This window comes from Aethalodelphis obliquidens, unplaced genomic scaffold (assembly GCF_003676395.1).
Source record: "Aethalodelphis obliquidens isolate GAN/ISIS:26980383/991018 unplaced genomic scaffold, ASM367639v1 scaffold29, whole genome shotgun sequence".
Lineage (NCBI taxonomy): Eukaryota > Metazoa > Chordata > Mammalia > Artiodactyla > Delphinidae > Aethalodelphis > Aethalodelphis obliquidens.
Window position 1 is genome coordinate 15928194 of NW_020837973.1, and position 14366 is coordinate 15942559.

Consider the following 14366-nt stretch of genomic DNA (forward strand, 5'->3'; position numbering starts at 1 on the left):
TATCCCACCCCTCTAGGTGGTCACAAAGCACCAAGCTGATCTTCCTGTGCTATGCGGCTTCTTCCCACTAACTATTTTACATTTGGTAGTGTACATATGCCCGTGACACTATCTCACTTCTCCCCAGCTTACCCTTCCCCCTCCCCATAACCTCAAGTCCACTCTCTACCTCTGTGTCTTTATTCCTGTCCTGCCCCTAGGCTCTTCAGAACCTTTTTTTTTTTTAGATTCCATATATATGTGTTACCATATGGTATTTCTTTTTCTCCTTCTGAATTACTTCACTCTGTATAACAGATTCTACGTCCATCCACCTCACTACAAATAACTAAATTTCATTTTCTTTATGTCTAATATTCCATTGTATATATTGCCACATCTTCTTTATCCATTCATTTGTCGATGGATGCTTAGGTTGCTTCAATGTCCTGGCTATTGTAAATACTGCTGCAATGAACATTGTGGTACATGACTCTTTTTGAGTTACGGTTTTCTCAGCGTATATGCCCAGTAGTGGGATTGCTGTGTCATATGATAGTTCTATTTTAGTTTTTTAAGGAACCTCCATACTGTTATCCATAGTGGTTGTATCAATTTACATTCCCACCAACAGTGTAGGAGGGTTCCCTTTTCTCCACACCCTCTCCAGCATTTACTGTTTGTAGATTTTTTGATGATGGTCATTGTGACCAGTGTGAGGTGACTCCTTACTGCAGTTTTGATTTGCATTTCTCTAATGATTAGTGATGTTGAGCATCCTTTCATGTGTTTGTTGGCAATCTGTATATCTTCTTTGGAGAAATGTCTATTTACGCCTTCTGCCCATTTTTAGATTTATTTTATTTTTATTTTTTTGTTTTTTATGAAATGCTATGTCTTTTTTCATTAATTTTTTTTTAAATACTATAAGATGTCTGTTTTATTGATATTGAGCTGCATGAGCTGCTTGTATATCTTGGAGATTAATCTTTTGTCAGTTGCTTCATTCACGAATATTTTCTCCCATTCTGAGTGTTGTCTTTTTGTCTTGTGTATGGTTTCCTTTGCTGTGCAAAAGCTTTTAAGTTTCTCTAGGTCCCATTTGTTTATTTTTGTTTTTATTTCCATTTGTCTAGGAGTTGAGTCAAAAAGGATCTTGATGAGATTTATCTCATAGAGTGTTCTGCCTATGCTTTCCTCTAAGAGTTTTATAGTGTCTGGCCTTATATTTAGGTCTTTAATCTATTCTGAGTTAATTTTTTTGTGTGATATTAGGGAGTGTTCTAATTTCATTCTTTTACATGTAGATGTCCAGTTTTCCCAGTGCCACTTATTGAAGAGGCTGTCTTGTCTCCATTGTATAGTCTTGCCTCCTTGATCAAAGATAAGGTGACCATATATGCATTGGTTTATCTCTGGGTTTTCTATCCTGTTCCATTGATCTATCTTTCTGTTTTTGTGCCAGTACTATACTGTGTTTTTTGTTTGTTTTTTTTTTTTTTGGTACATGGGCCTCTCACTGTTGTGACCTCTCCGGTTGTGGAGCACAGGCTCCGGACGCACAGGCTCAGTGGTCATATCTCATGGGCCTAGCCGCTCTGCGGCATGTGGGATCTTCCCGGACCAGGGCAGGAACCCGTGTCCCCTGCATTGGCAGGCGGACTCTCAACCACTGCACCACCAGGGAAGCCCCTATACTGTCTTGATTACTGTAGCTTTGTAGTATAGTCTGAAGTCAGGAAGCCTGATTCCTCTAGCTCTGTTTATCTTTCTCAAGATTGCTTTGGCTATTCGGGGTCTTTTGTGTTTCCATACAAATTGTGAATTTTTTTGTTCTAGTTCTGTAAAAAATGCCATTGGTAGTTGGATAGGGATTGCATTGAATCTGTCAGTTGCTTTGGGTAGTAGAGTCATTTTCACAATGTTGATTCTTCCAATCCAAGAACATGGTATATCTCTCCATCTATTTGTATCATCTTTAGTTTCTTTCAACAGTGTTTTATAGTTTTCTGTGTACAGGTCTTTTGTCTCTTTAGGTAGGTTTATTCCTAGGTATTTTATTCTTTTTGTTGCAATGGTAAATGGGAGTGTTTCTTTAATTTCTCTTTCAGATACTTCATCACTAGTGTATAGAAATGCAAGAGATTTCTGTACATTAATTTTGTATCCTGCTACTTTACCAAATTCATTGATTAGCTCTAGTAGTTTTCTGGTAGCATCTTTAGGATTTTCTATGTATAGTATCATGTCATCTTCAAACAGTGACAGTTTTACTTCTTTTCTGATTTGAATTCCTTTTGTTTCTTATTTGTCTCTGATTGCTGTGGCTAAAACTTCCAAAACTATGTTGAAAAATAGTGGTGAGAGTGGGAAACGTTGTCTTTTTCCTAATTTTAGTGGAAATGGTTTCAGTTTTTCACCATTGAGAATGATGTTGGGTGTGGGTTTGTCATATATGGCCTTTATCATGTTGAGGTAAGTTCCCTCTCTGCCTATTTTCTGGACAGTTCTTATCATAAATGGGTGTTGAATTTTGTCTAAAGCTTTTTCTGCCTCTATTGAGATTATTGTATGGCTTTTAACTTTCAATTTATTAATATGGTGTATCACATTGATTGATTAGCATATATTGAAGAATCCTTGCATTCCTGAGATGATCATGGTGTATGACCCTTTTAACGTGCTGTTGGATTCTCTTTGCTAGTATTTTATTGAGGGTTTTTGCATCTATGTTCATCAGTGATATTGGCCTGTAGTTTTCTTTTTTTGCGGTATCTTTGTCTGGTTTTGACATCAGGGTGATGGTGGCCTCATAGAATGAGTTTGGGAGTTTTCCTCCCTCTGCTATATTTTGGAAGAGTTTGAGAAAGATAGGTGTTAGCTCTTCTCTAAAGGTTTGATAGAATTTGCCTGTGAAGGCTTCTGGTCCTGGGGTTTTCTTTGTTGGAAGATTTTTAATCACAGTTTCAATTTCAGTGCTTGTGATTGGGCTGTTTTTATTTTCTATTTCTTCCTGGTTCAGTCTTGGAAGGTTGTGTTTTTCTAAGAATTTTTTTCGTTTCTTCCAGGTTGTCCATTTTATTGGCATAGAGTTGCTTGTAGTAATCTCTCATGATCCTTTGTATTTCTGTAGTGTCTGTTGTTACTTCTACTTTTCATTTCTAATTCTGTTGATTTGAGCCTTCTCCCTTCTTTTCCTGATGAGTTTGGCTAATGGTTTATCAATTTTGTTTATCTTCTCAAAGCACTATCTTTTAGTTTTATTGATCTTGGCTATTGTTTCCTTCATTTCTTTTTCATTTATTTCTGATATGATCTTTATGATTTCTTTCCTTCTACTAACTTTGGGGTTTCTTTGTTCTTCTTTCTCTAATTGTTTTAGGTATAAGCTTAAGTTGTTTATTTGAGATTTTTCTTGTATCTTGAGGTAAGATTATATTGATATATACTTGCCTTTTAGAACTGCTCTTGCTACATCTCATAGGTTTGGGGCCATCGTGTTTTCATTGTCATTTTTTTCTAGGTATTTTTTAATTTCCTTTTTATTTCTTCAGTGATCTCTTGGTTATTTAGTAGCATAATGTATAGCCTCCATGTGTTTGTATTTTTACAGTTTTTTTTTCCTGTAATTGAAATCTAGTCTCATAGAGCTGTGGTCAGAAAAGATACTTGATATGATTTCAAGTTTCTTAAATTTACCGAGGCTTGATTTGTGACCCAAGATATCATCTATCCTGGAGAATGTTCCATGAGCACTTCAGAAGAAAGTGTATCTGTTGTTTTTGGATGGAATCTCCTATAAATATCAATTAATTCCATCTTGTTTAATGTGTCATTTAAAGCTTGTGTTTCCATATTTATTTTCATTTTGGATGATCTGTCCATTGGTGAAAGTAGGGTGTTAATTTCCCTACTACTATTCTGTTACTGTCTATTTCCCCTTTTATGGCTTTTAGTATTTGCCTTATGTATTGAGGTGCTCCTATGTTGGGTGCATATATATTTACAATTGTTATATCTTCCTCTTGGATTGATCCCTTGATCATTATGTAGTGTCCTTCTTTGTGTCTTGTAATAGTCTTTATTTTAAAGTCTATTTTGTCTGATATGAGAATTGCTACTCCAGCTTTCTTCTTATTTCCTTTTGCATGGAATACCTTTCTCTATCCCCTCACTTTCAGTCTGCATGTGCCCCTAGGTCTGAAGTCGGTCTCTTGTAGACAGCATATATACGGGTCTTGTTTTTGTATCCATTCAGCCAGTCTATGTCTTTAGGTTGGAGCATTTAATTCATTTACCTTTAAGGTAATTATCAATATGTATGTTCCTATTACCATATTCTTCATTGTTTTGTGGGGTTTTTGTAGGTTTTTTCCTTGTCTTGTGTTTCCTACCTAGAGAAGTTCCTTTAGCATTTGTTGTAATGCTAGTTTGGTCGTGCTGAATTCTCTTAACTTTTGCTTGTCTGTTAAGGTTTTAATTTCTCTGTCGAATCTGAGTGAGATCCTTACTAGGTAGAGCAATCTTGGTTATAGGTTTTTCCCTTTCATCACTTTAAATATGTCCTCCACTCCTTGGAACAGTTATATAAATGCATCATTAAATAACTCTCTTAGAGTGATATTCAAAATATTTGTAGATAAAAGTGGAGAATAATGGCTGCATTGAAGGTTTTGCTTAAAAAAGTATGGCTTCTACAAACATGAAAATGAGATCTACTTTAAAAAATGAGAAGTAAAATGAGAACAAAAGAAGAACCTTAGCAGAAAAACCTGGACAATGTCAAAAAAGTGTTTAAGCATAAGGTATATTCTTAAACGGAGTTATTTTAGAAAGTTAGAATAGTCCAGCCAAAGTACCATGTGAATTTTCTTTTTGTAAGTGAATAATGTTAAACAAAAGAGTTAAATCTCTCTATACTCAGAGGACTAAAGGACAAAATTAGAACTTACAACTGGTGGAACAGGATGTGTTTAAATTTAATCAGTACAAAATCATGGGCAGAAGAGAATGCCTAGAAAAAGAGCAGTGTCTCATCAACAGCAGCACCCTTGATGCATTTGTTCCTAAACTAAAATAATCTATTTATCCTGTTTTTAAAGCAAAACATTATATGATTAAATGTTAGAAGTAATCTGTTCTCTAAAAAGTCCTGTTATGCCATGATTTATAACTTACCATTAAATTTTCAAAAATTGTTTATTTTTGAGAAGATTGAGACAGACCTCATTTGGTCCTTTAGTATCTAACTACTCTATGTAGTTCAAACTAAGAAGAGAATGTCTCCAGCTCTGTCAGAACCATGAGAAAAATCTGCCTCCAATGTGTTTATAATGAGGGTAGAGTGGGAACCTTCTTTATTGTTCATTGTATGTCAAACACAAACATCAGTTAGAATTTGAATATTATTTGATGTAAGGTTTTCCTAATTAAATGTAAATTCCTGTGAGGTATATGATTATCACTTTTACTCTTTTATTCCCTTTAAATACTAAGATTCCTTGCTGTAATACCTTTCTAAGTATAAGCTCTCATGGTTCATCATCATGTTTAGTCAAGAATTGGTGTTGGACCCAGTGCTGAGGCAGGCCCTTGCCTCCCTCTTGCCTCAGTGGATCATGTCCAGGGTGGTGGCAGGGTTGGGGGTGGTAGAGTTTCCAGGCCAGTTTCAATGCAGGGATCACAACAAACACAGCAGCCACAAAAGCACTAGGACATTACCTCTCCCATCAGCTTAGCAGCCCCCAAGGAGACTGACTACCTACTTACACAGAAACTAATTGAGACTGAAGCCCTTTGGGGTTTTTGAAGAGGAAGAGGAATTGCAGCACAGAATTTAAATTTTGGGAAAATTAAATAACCTTGTAAAAGAGTGGATACAAGAAATCAGTGAAAACAAGAATCTTCCACAATGTGTAATTGAAAATGTTGGAGGAAAAATTTTTACATTTGGAACTTATAAATTAGAAGTACATAAAAAAGGTGCCGATCTTGTGTTGTGTGTTGCTCCAAGACATGGTGATTGAAGTGACTTTTTCGCCTCATTCTATGATGAATTGAAATTACAGGAAGAAATCAATTTAAGAGCTGTTACAGAGGCATTTGTACCAGTTATCAAACTGTGTTCTGGGATAGAGATTGCTATTTTGTTTGCAAGATTAGCACTTGCAGACTATTCCAGAGGACCTGGACTTTAGAGATGATAGTCTGCTTAAAAATTTACATATAAGATGCAGGGTAACCAATGAAATTTTACATTGAGTACCAAACATTGACAGCTTCAGGTTAATCCTACAAGCTATCAAGCTGTGGGCCAAACACCACAGCATCTATTCCAATATATTAGTTTTCCTCTGTGGTGTTTCCTGAGCTATGCTAGTAGCATGAACTTGCCAGCTTTATCCAAATGCAATAGCATCAACACTTGTATGTAAATTTTTCTTTGTATTTTCTAAATGGTATGTGTTTAGGTTATGTTAAAATAAAATTGATTGAAAAAAAAAAGAAATCAAGTGACCTATCTTGTCAGCCTGCTAACGCATAACCCACATACGTTCCATCTAGAATGTAGAGTGTAGACTGCCACCATTAATGATTTAGGTGATGTATTAATACAAAGAGCAGTAACATAGTGACATTAGAAGGAGAAACATGTCATTGAGAGAAAGCACTAATGAGGCTGTTGGCTGAGTCCATGGGAGGCAGAGAAGGAAGGAAGAAAAGAAAGAAAATAGTGTAGCTGAGAAGAATAAGAAGTAACAGGAGTCAAGAGAGCAACTAAGGTAAGTGGGACTGAAACACCTGGACTCTCTCCTCTGAGCATTATTATCATATATTACAATAAACATTTTTGAACAAATACATTTCATTTGACAATTATCATGTGATTCCAATCATTTTTGGTTCTGTTTCCTCTCTCTCCTTCAAAGTATTAAGAGTGTTAGATTTGTTAATCATCCACTGTTCTAAAACTCACTTTTTCTCATATTATACATTAGAAGCTTCTCAAATACTTTTCCTCAGTCCTATTTTCTTTCTCAAGAGTGGTAGCATTGGCATAGGAATAGCGTAACTTTGGGCTTCCCTGGTGATGCAGTGGTTGAGAGTCTGCCTGCCGATGCAGGGGACACAGGTTTGTGACCCGGATCCCACATGCCGCGGAACAGCTGGGCCCGTGAGCCATGGCCAGTGAACCTGTGCGTCCGGAGCCTGTGCTCCGCATCGGGAGAGGCCACAACAGTGAGAGGCCCACGTACCTCAAAAAAAAAAGAAAGAAAGAAAGAAAGAAAGAAATAGCATAACTTTTTGCCCAGTTTGGTGCAGTTTTATACGTCAGTGCCCTCCAAGGTCACTGACTGAGGAGGACTAAGAACTTCTTTGCATCACCCAGGCTAAAATGAGTGGCTTTCCACACAATCCACACCCCGTTGTCTCTCCAGTTGAATGACCATGCACACAGCCCAGGCACATTGGGAGGAAGATATACACCTGTCAGGGATGGTCACCCACCCCATACTGTGGTTTCAAGGAAAAAAGATTCCATTTCCTATTGTAATGTAGATCAGGGTAGGTTCCAGCTAGAAGTATTAATGCTTGAGATGCCTGAAAATGGGATATGGTCTTTTTCTGTGGAGAGGGCTGCTATTTAAGAGAAGAGAAGGTAGTTGCAAAAAAGAAAAGGTAAAATACATCAGTGAAGATGGCTGGAACCCCTATGATTTTTGATACTGTTAGACACTGGCCTAATGAGGACTATGGGAAAGGGCCCCACTACAGGCATCACAAGGACCTACTGTATAACACAGGGAACTATATTCAATATCTTGTAATAACCTACAGTGGAAAAGACTATGAAAAAAGAAATATGTGTGTGTTTAACTGAATCACTTAGCTGTACACCTGAAACATTGTAAATAAACTATACTTCAATTAACAAAAAAGGAAAAACATTTTAGACAGGTGTGTGCAGATGAGTCTGAATGGGTTGTCATCCACTGATGGCTTTAGGGAGAAAGTACAAGATGGAGGAAACCAGAGTGGAGGTACACAAGAGGACTATAAACAGCTCGGGAACTCTCAGAAAAATTCTTCCTGATTAGGCTGACATGATAACTTCCTGTTTTTAATGGTAAAGAGGCCATGGCTCACGGGCCCAGCCGCTCCGCGGCATGTGGGATCCGGGGCACGAACCCGTGTCCTCTGTATCTGCAGGCGGACTCTCAACCACTGTGCCACCAGGGAAGCCCATTTCTTAGGTTTTTACACCCCATATATTACCATAGCCTGATAAGTTATATCAGATATTTGCAATAAGATGTCTAAGTGAAATTTAACTTACTTCCACTGGTTCTAGAGGAATTGGATTGGTTAGAAATTTTTACAAATGACCAGGATGATTTTCAATCTATTACAATATTTTGAATCTGTTCCTGTTAATATATATATTTAGCCAATATAATCAAGTCCTAAACAATTGACTTAAATATATCTAGTGTTCATTCAAAATCTCAAATACCTGGATAATAGTGTGCTGAAAAGAAAAAAATATTGGTAAAACAGTGTTCTTCTCCTTTCTAACCTTTATCAAATTGTTACAAGTATTACCCAATTTTCATTCATTGAAAGAATTATCCACATCTTAATTTTAAGTAATGCTTCATCTATTTATGAGAAAACTTTCTAATTGAATAGCATGTATTCCTACACTCTCCTTGAGCTATATTTTGATTCAAACTGTGTGCATCAATTTTTATCATAAAATTATTATAACCTGCACTCCTTCTTAAAACTTATTAAATTAGTATGTCAAAGTAGACTGATCCATTGTTAAAGTATATAAAAAAATATATATGTTTTGTGTTATCCTCTTATTCTGATATTGGATTATACAAATAAATTCCATCAAAACAAAGAGAAAATTATCCCTTCCCTTTACAGTAAGGCAGCTACTGGGAAGAGTTTTATCAACCTGCCTAATTATGTGTTCATCCTTGAATTTGTCACAGAAGCGGGGGGATGGGGCAATGGCATTGAGACCTTGATGGAGTGTTTACGAGAAGAATGTCCTATTAAATGAAAATCTCTAATAAATAGATTGTGACATTATGCCTGTAGGGATATGAGAAGTAAAGTGGTTGGGCAGTCAAACAATGGCAGTTGTGTTTAGTCAAGTGACTTAATTTTTTCATCTCCAAGCCAATAATCTATCTACACACAGTTCGCCAAGAATGTAGACTGTCAACCACCACTATTAATGACTGAAATAGTGGATTACCTTAAAGAATAAATACTACATTACAAATTAGAAAAAGAAACATTTCACAGAGACAAAGCACTGCTGCCTCAGATAAGCACAGTAAATGCATATTCATCTTGAGACTGTTCTCTTTAATAATAGGGAAGAATTCAAATAGAACACAGAGGTGGAACCAGATAGAAATGGCAGGGAAGAACAGTACCCAGAGCATGACTGGAATAGAATTAATTGTTCCAGAGAAACTAAGATTAAGAACTCCACAACCACATGAATCTAAATGAGTATATAGTTAACATATTTTATGATAGAATAACAGCTCAATTTTAACTATAGATAGGATGATTTAAATAGGACAGTAAAAGAGTTACATTTCCTCAGCCATTTAAAGTGCTTTCTGAGTCACCAGGCAGCACAGCACTTTGCATTTCCTAGAGGACAGCGCATATACTTGATAGAGGATCTTTCAGTCATGAAGCAATTGGCAAAGTTAATATTCTGGCTTCAGGAAGAGAATCCGGAGATAGTCTATCAAATTGGATGAGTAGATGGGGCCACCCACTCAGTAATTCATTTACACCACCCAATTAAGTGATTTTTTTTCTCTCTAGTAGATACTGGAAATGTATAGCTGAGGCCAAAAGACCTTCTTTTTAAACTTTTTTTTAAATTGAAGTATAGTTGATTCACAATGTTGTGTTAATTTCTTCTGTACAGTAAAGTGATTCAGTTATATGTATACATTTTTTTAAATTATTTTCCATTATGGTTTATCTCAGGATATTGAATATTGTTCCCTATCTTATACAGTAGGACCTTGTTGTTTATCTACTCCATATGTAATAGTTTGCATCTGCTAACCCCAAACTCCCACTCCATCCCTCCCCCTACCTCCCCACCCCTCCCCCTTAGCAACCACAAGTCTGTTCTCTACCTCTGTGAGTCTGTTTCCATTCTGGAGATAGGTCATTTGTGTCATACTTTATTCCACATATAAGTGATATCATACAGTATTTGTTTTTCTCTTTCTGACTTACTTCACTTAGTATGATAACCTCTAGTTGCACCCATGTTTCTGCAAATGGCATTATTTCATTCTTTTTCATGGCCAAGTAGAAATACCTTCTTTTTAACATCAAAAATATACTGCATATAAAGTGGATTATGCACATTAAATGATACATTTCTATGCCTCTTAGTTTTAAGACTAGTCTTCTTTTGCTCTATTTGACCTTACATCTCGTAGTCACAGCATTGCCATAACTAGCAAATGGTCCTTCTTTATTTCTATAATCACTGAGGCTATACCATATGCTTTCTAAAGGATGAACATGAACAGAGTAAAACTAATCATTTAAATTAGTTTCAGGGATACTGCTCTTGGCACAGAATAGACTTTATGAATCTTTTGCAGCTACTTCAACTTACAATGTACCAGCTTCTGTAGATTTAACTCTCAACCTATCCTATATTTTCTTGACCTTGAACACTTATTAACATTTTATGATTCTAGAATAGTACTTACTCCATAATGACCATACTCTTTTATGATCTATTACAATAATAGATTACACAATTATTTTATAGGATAATATATTCAAATCCTCTGAATTTTAAAAACGCCTTTGAGCCAAATGTGAAGAGGTCTAACAAGGTAAAAGAAATGACCTAGTTGCATTTGCTTAAACTCTGACTTGTCTCTACAAAAGAAAAACCTGGCTCAGCAAAATCCATTACTAAGATCAAAGCCTCTCCTCCCCAGACTACAAATGTCTACCCTTTACCTTCAGGCTGATAAGAGGAATTAGTGTCTCTGTTTCTACAAATACAGAAATATTCATTACCTCTGTTCTAATAATTAACACACAGATATAACACAAATATTACATTTTCTTTCATTTTAAATATAAAATTCCTTTCAAAATAGGCACCAAAGCCTCGTAACTATACTTAGCCATTTTATATTATATGCCGCTTCTATCATTGAATTTAAGTAATCTCTTTGAAATGAGCATAAATCTTAGAAGTCAGATAAGATTCTTTTTAGCTTCATGGTTGGATTTCAAGAGAGTGAAATGAAGTAGGTTCTAAGCCCTCTCCGGAGAAAATGGAGCAATACAGCTGTTAATCATGTTTGTGGCAAGCCGAAATGCAAAGCCTCTAAAGTAATCAGGAGACTTACATCTAAAAGAGCATAGAGATGAAATAGATAGAGGTGCATAAATATTCCAGGGACTTTTTACTATTATATTCATTAAAGTCCCAGCTTAATGCATGCTTTATTGCCCAGAAATTCATTTCATTTGCATTTTAACTGGGTTTTAGTCAAGTTAATCCTTTTTCTTCCCTTGCTAAGAAACTATTCAGCAACTGCAGCAAAATACTGAAAGAAGAGAAATAAATTGAAATAGTCTTCTTATACTAAAACTTAAATTTGTCATAGTTTACTAAAGAAAAAGGATGTCTATATGAAGTTCACTAGATCACATTATTTTAACACCAAAAAGTGTCTGTGTATTATCAAGTAAGCTCTATTAGATAACAAAAAAATTTATTCATTTATGCTAAAGATTTAATATCAAGCAACATTCAGTAAAAATAAACATTTTATTTTCACAGGAGTAAAATTTATAAAGTAATCACCCATTTAGAAGTAAGCACTTAATTTTCACAAGAAACTCCAATATGTAATACCATGCATCATTCAAGCAGTTGTGTAAAAAAAGAGCAGCTTAAGTTGTATTTTGAAAGTGCAAGCATTCAATTGAGAAATATGTTAGCTTAACAGAGAAAGCTTTTTTTTTTTTTTTTTTTGTAATGAAAAAGAGTAACTTCATTTCCTAAATCCTAGTGACTGTAAAGTCCACATGGAAAAGATAGAGTTGGGACTTCTATGGCGGCGCCGTGGTTAGGAATCTGCTGGCCAGTGCAGGGGACACAGGTTCGAGCCCTGGTCCAGGAAAATCCCACATGCCGTGGAACAGCTAAGCCCGTGTGCCACAACTACTGAGCCTGCGCTCTAGAGTCCGTGAGCCACAACTACTGAGCCCTCATTCCACAACTACTGAAGCCTGTGTGCCTAGAGCCCTTGCTCTACAAGAGAAGCCACCGCAGTTAGAAGTCTGTGCACCACAATGAAGAGTAGGTCCTGCCTGCTGCAACTAGAGAAAGCCTGAGCACAGCAACAAAGACCCAGTGCAGCCAAAAATAAATAAATTAGTTAATTAAAAACAGACAATAGAGTTTTGTCTATGTGACAATATATTATAAACACAAACTGCTGATAACCCCTTAGCAAAATGGTCCCTTCAGGCAAACAGACATCCTAGCAAATCTCAAAGAAAAAGACAAATGAAATTAAGGAAAGCCAAAAAAATGGGGACAAATGAAGTCTTCAGATGAAAGGAAACTTTCTTCATGATTCATTTTGAAATATTTAACATGCATATGTATAAGATAAAATATAGTACTTTGAGCATAACCATCCCATATCTATTGAGAACCATCTCTAAATATTTTTTTTAATAAAATTTTATTTTAAAGTTTGTGCTCTCTCTCAGGAAAACCTGAACACTTATTTTTGCCTCACTAACATTTGAGAGTTCAAGTGCCCTTATTGCTGTAGTTTACTCACCTTACCTTAAGCCATGTTTCAAGTCTGAGATGACTTATGATGTTCGTTGACAGTGGATGGTCTGTTTGGAAGATTCCAGCTGTAAACTATTACTTTTTAAAAAGTATTTTGAGTTGGCAATTATTTGAAGTATTCATCAACAAATGTAGATTGAGTGAAAACCCTACATTTGTTTCAGGCCTATCATTGTCTTAAGAAAATTGAGCAAAATTATTTGGAATAACGAACAGAAATTAAACAGAAAACCATGGTTTTTACCCATCTTCACTGTCACTGATTAATGCTAATTAATTAGATTAATTAATCAGACATAAATACAGGGGATTTAAAACAAAACCCATCCACTAAGAGTTAGATGATCTTTATGATACAATTAACTTCTAGCACATTCTTGCTCAAAATGAGAGACACAGTCCTTATTCTAGTTCTAGCTCTATTTCTACTGAGAAGCTGATTAAACACCCATGTACCAAAATGAAAGTATCACCAGTTTAATTTATGAAAGCATAATCTTCCGTAGATTAATAATAAAATTTATTTTTTAAAAAAATCCATTTTCCTTTGCTGTTATTTTTATGATACAGGAGCGAGTTCCATGTAAAAGCTGCATAATCGTCTTAGTCAGTAAATGTATACTATCAAGATAATTATTATAAAATTCTGATTGAAAACACTTGATGTACTCTAGTGATCAACTCAAGTTGATTACATTTTTCAATATTTTATCTATAGAGTCAGTCCTCCATATACACGGGTCTCACATTTGCAATTCAACCAACTGTGAATCAAAAATATTTGGAAAAAAATTCCAGAAAGTTCCAAAAGGAAAAATTTGAATTTGCTGCACACTGATGACAACTATTTACATAGCATTTACATTGTATTAGGTATTCTAAGTAATGTAGAGATGATTTAAAGTGTACTGGGGGATGTGTATAGGTTATATGCTATGCCATTTTATTTAAGAAACTTGAGCATCTATGGATTTTGGTATTTGTGGTGACGGTGTGGGGAGGGGTCCTGAAAAAAATACCCTGTGGTTACCAAGGGACAACTGTATTTGTCTGTCTGTCTTCTATGAATCCATCTATTTATAGGGTTAACAATTTATAAGATTTGCATACATATTTTATTATCAAATTTTGCTTGACTTTAATCCTATTGTCTCAAAACTTTCTACAAAATAAAAATATGTTTGCTAATATTATCCTTGTATATCTTTTTAATATAAGAAATTGAAGTAAATTTTGTAAGCTAAGCATACTTCTTATGATATCAGAGACAGAGATAGAGATAAAGAGAGAGATGGAGAATAAAGCTACACAGAATAAGTCAGGAATAAAAAAGAAAATACAAACAATTCATGCCAGCATTTGACAACCTAGATGTAATAGACACATATTTATAAAAGTTAATCTTCAAAAGTGTTTGAAAGAAGAAATGGAAAACATGAATATGGTACACTTATTACAAAGAAATTGCATTAGGAATCAAAATAAT

The 14366-nt window shown here is 35.3% G+C and overlaps 1 pseudogene; it reads left to right on the forward strand.

The window, feature by feature from the left end:
- The first annotated feature begins 5650 nt into the window (after positions 1-5650).
- On the forward strand, positions 5651-6459 carry LOC113630197 (poly(A) polymerase alpha pseudogene; annotated as a pseudogene).
- The last annotated feature ends 7907 nt before the right edge of the window (positions 6460-14366 follow it).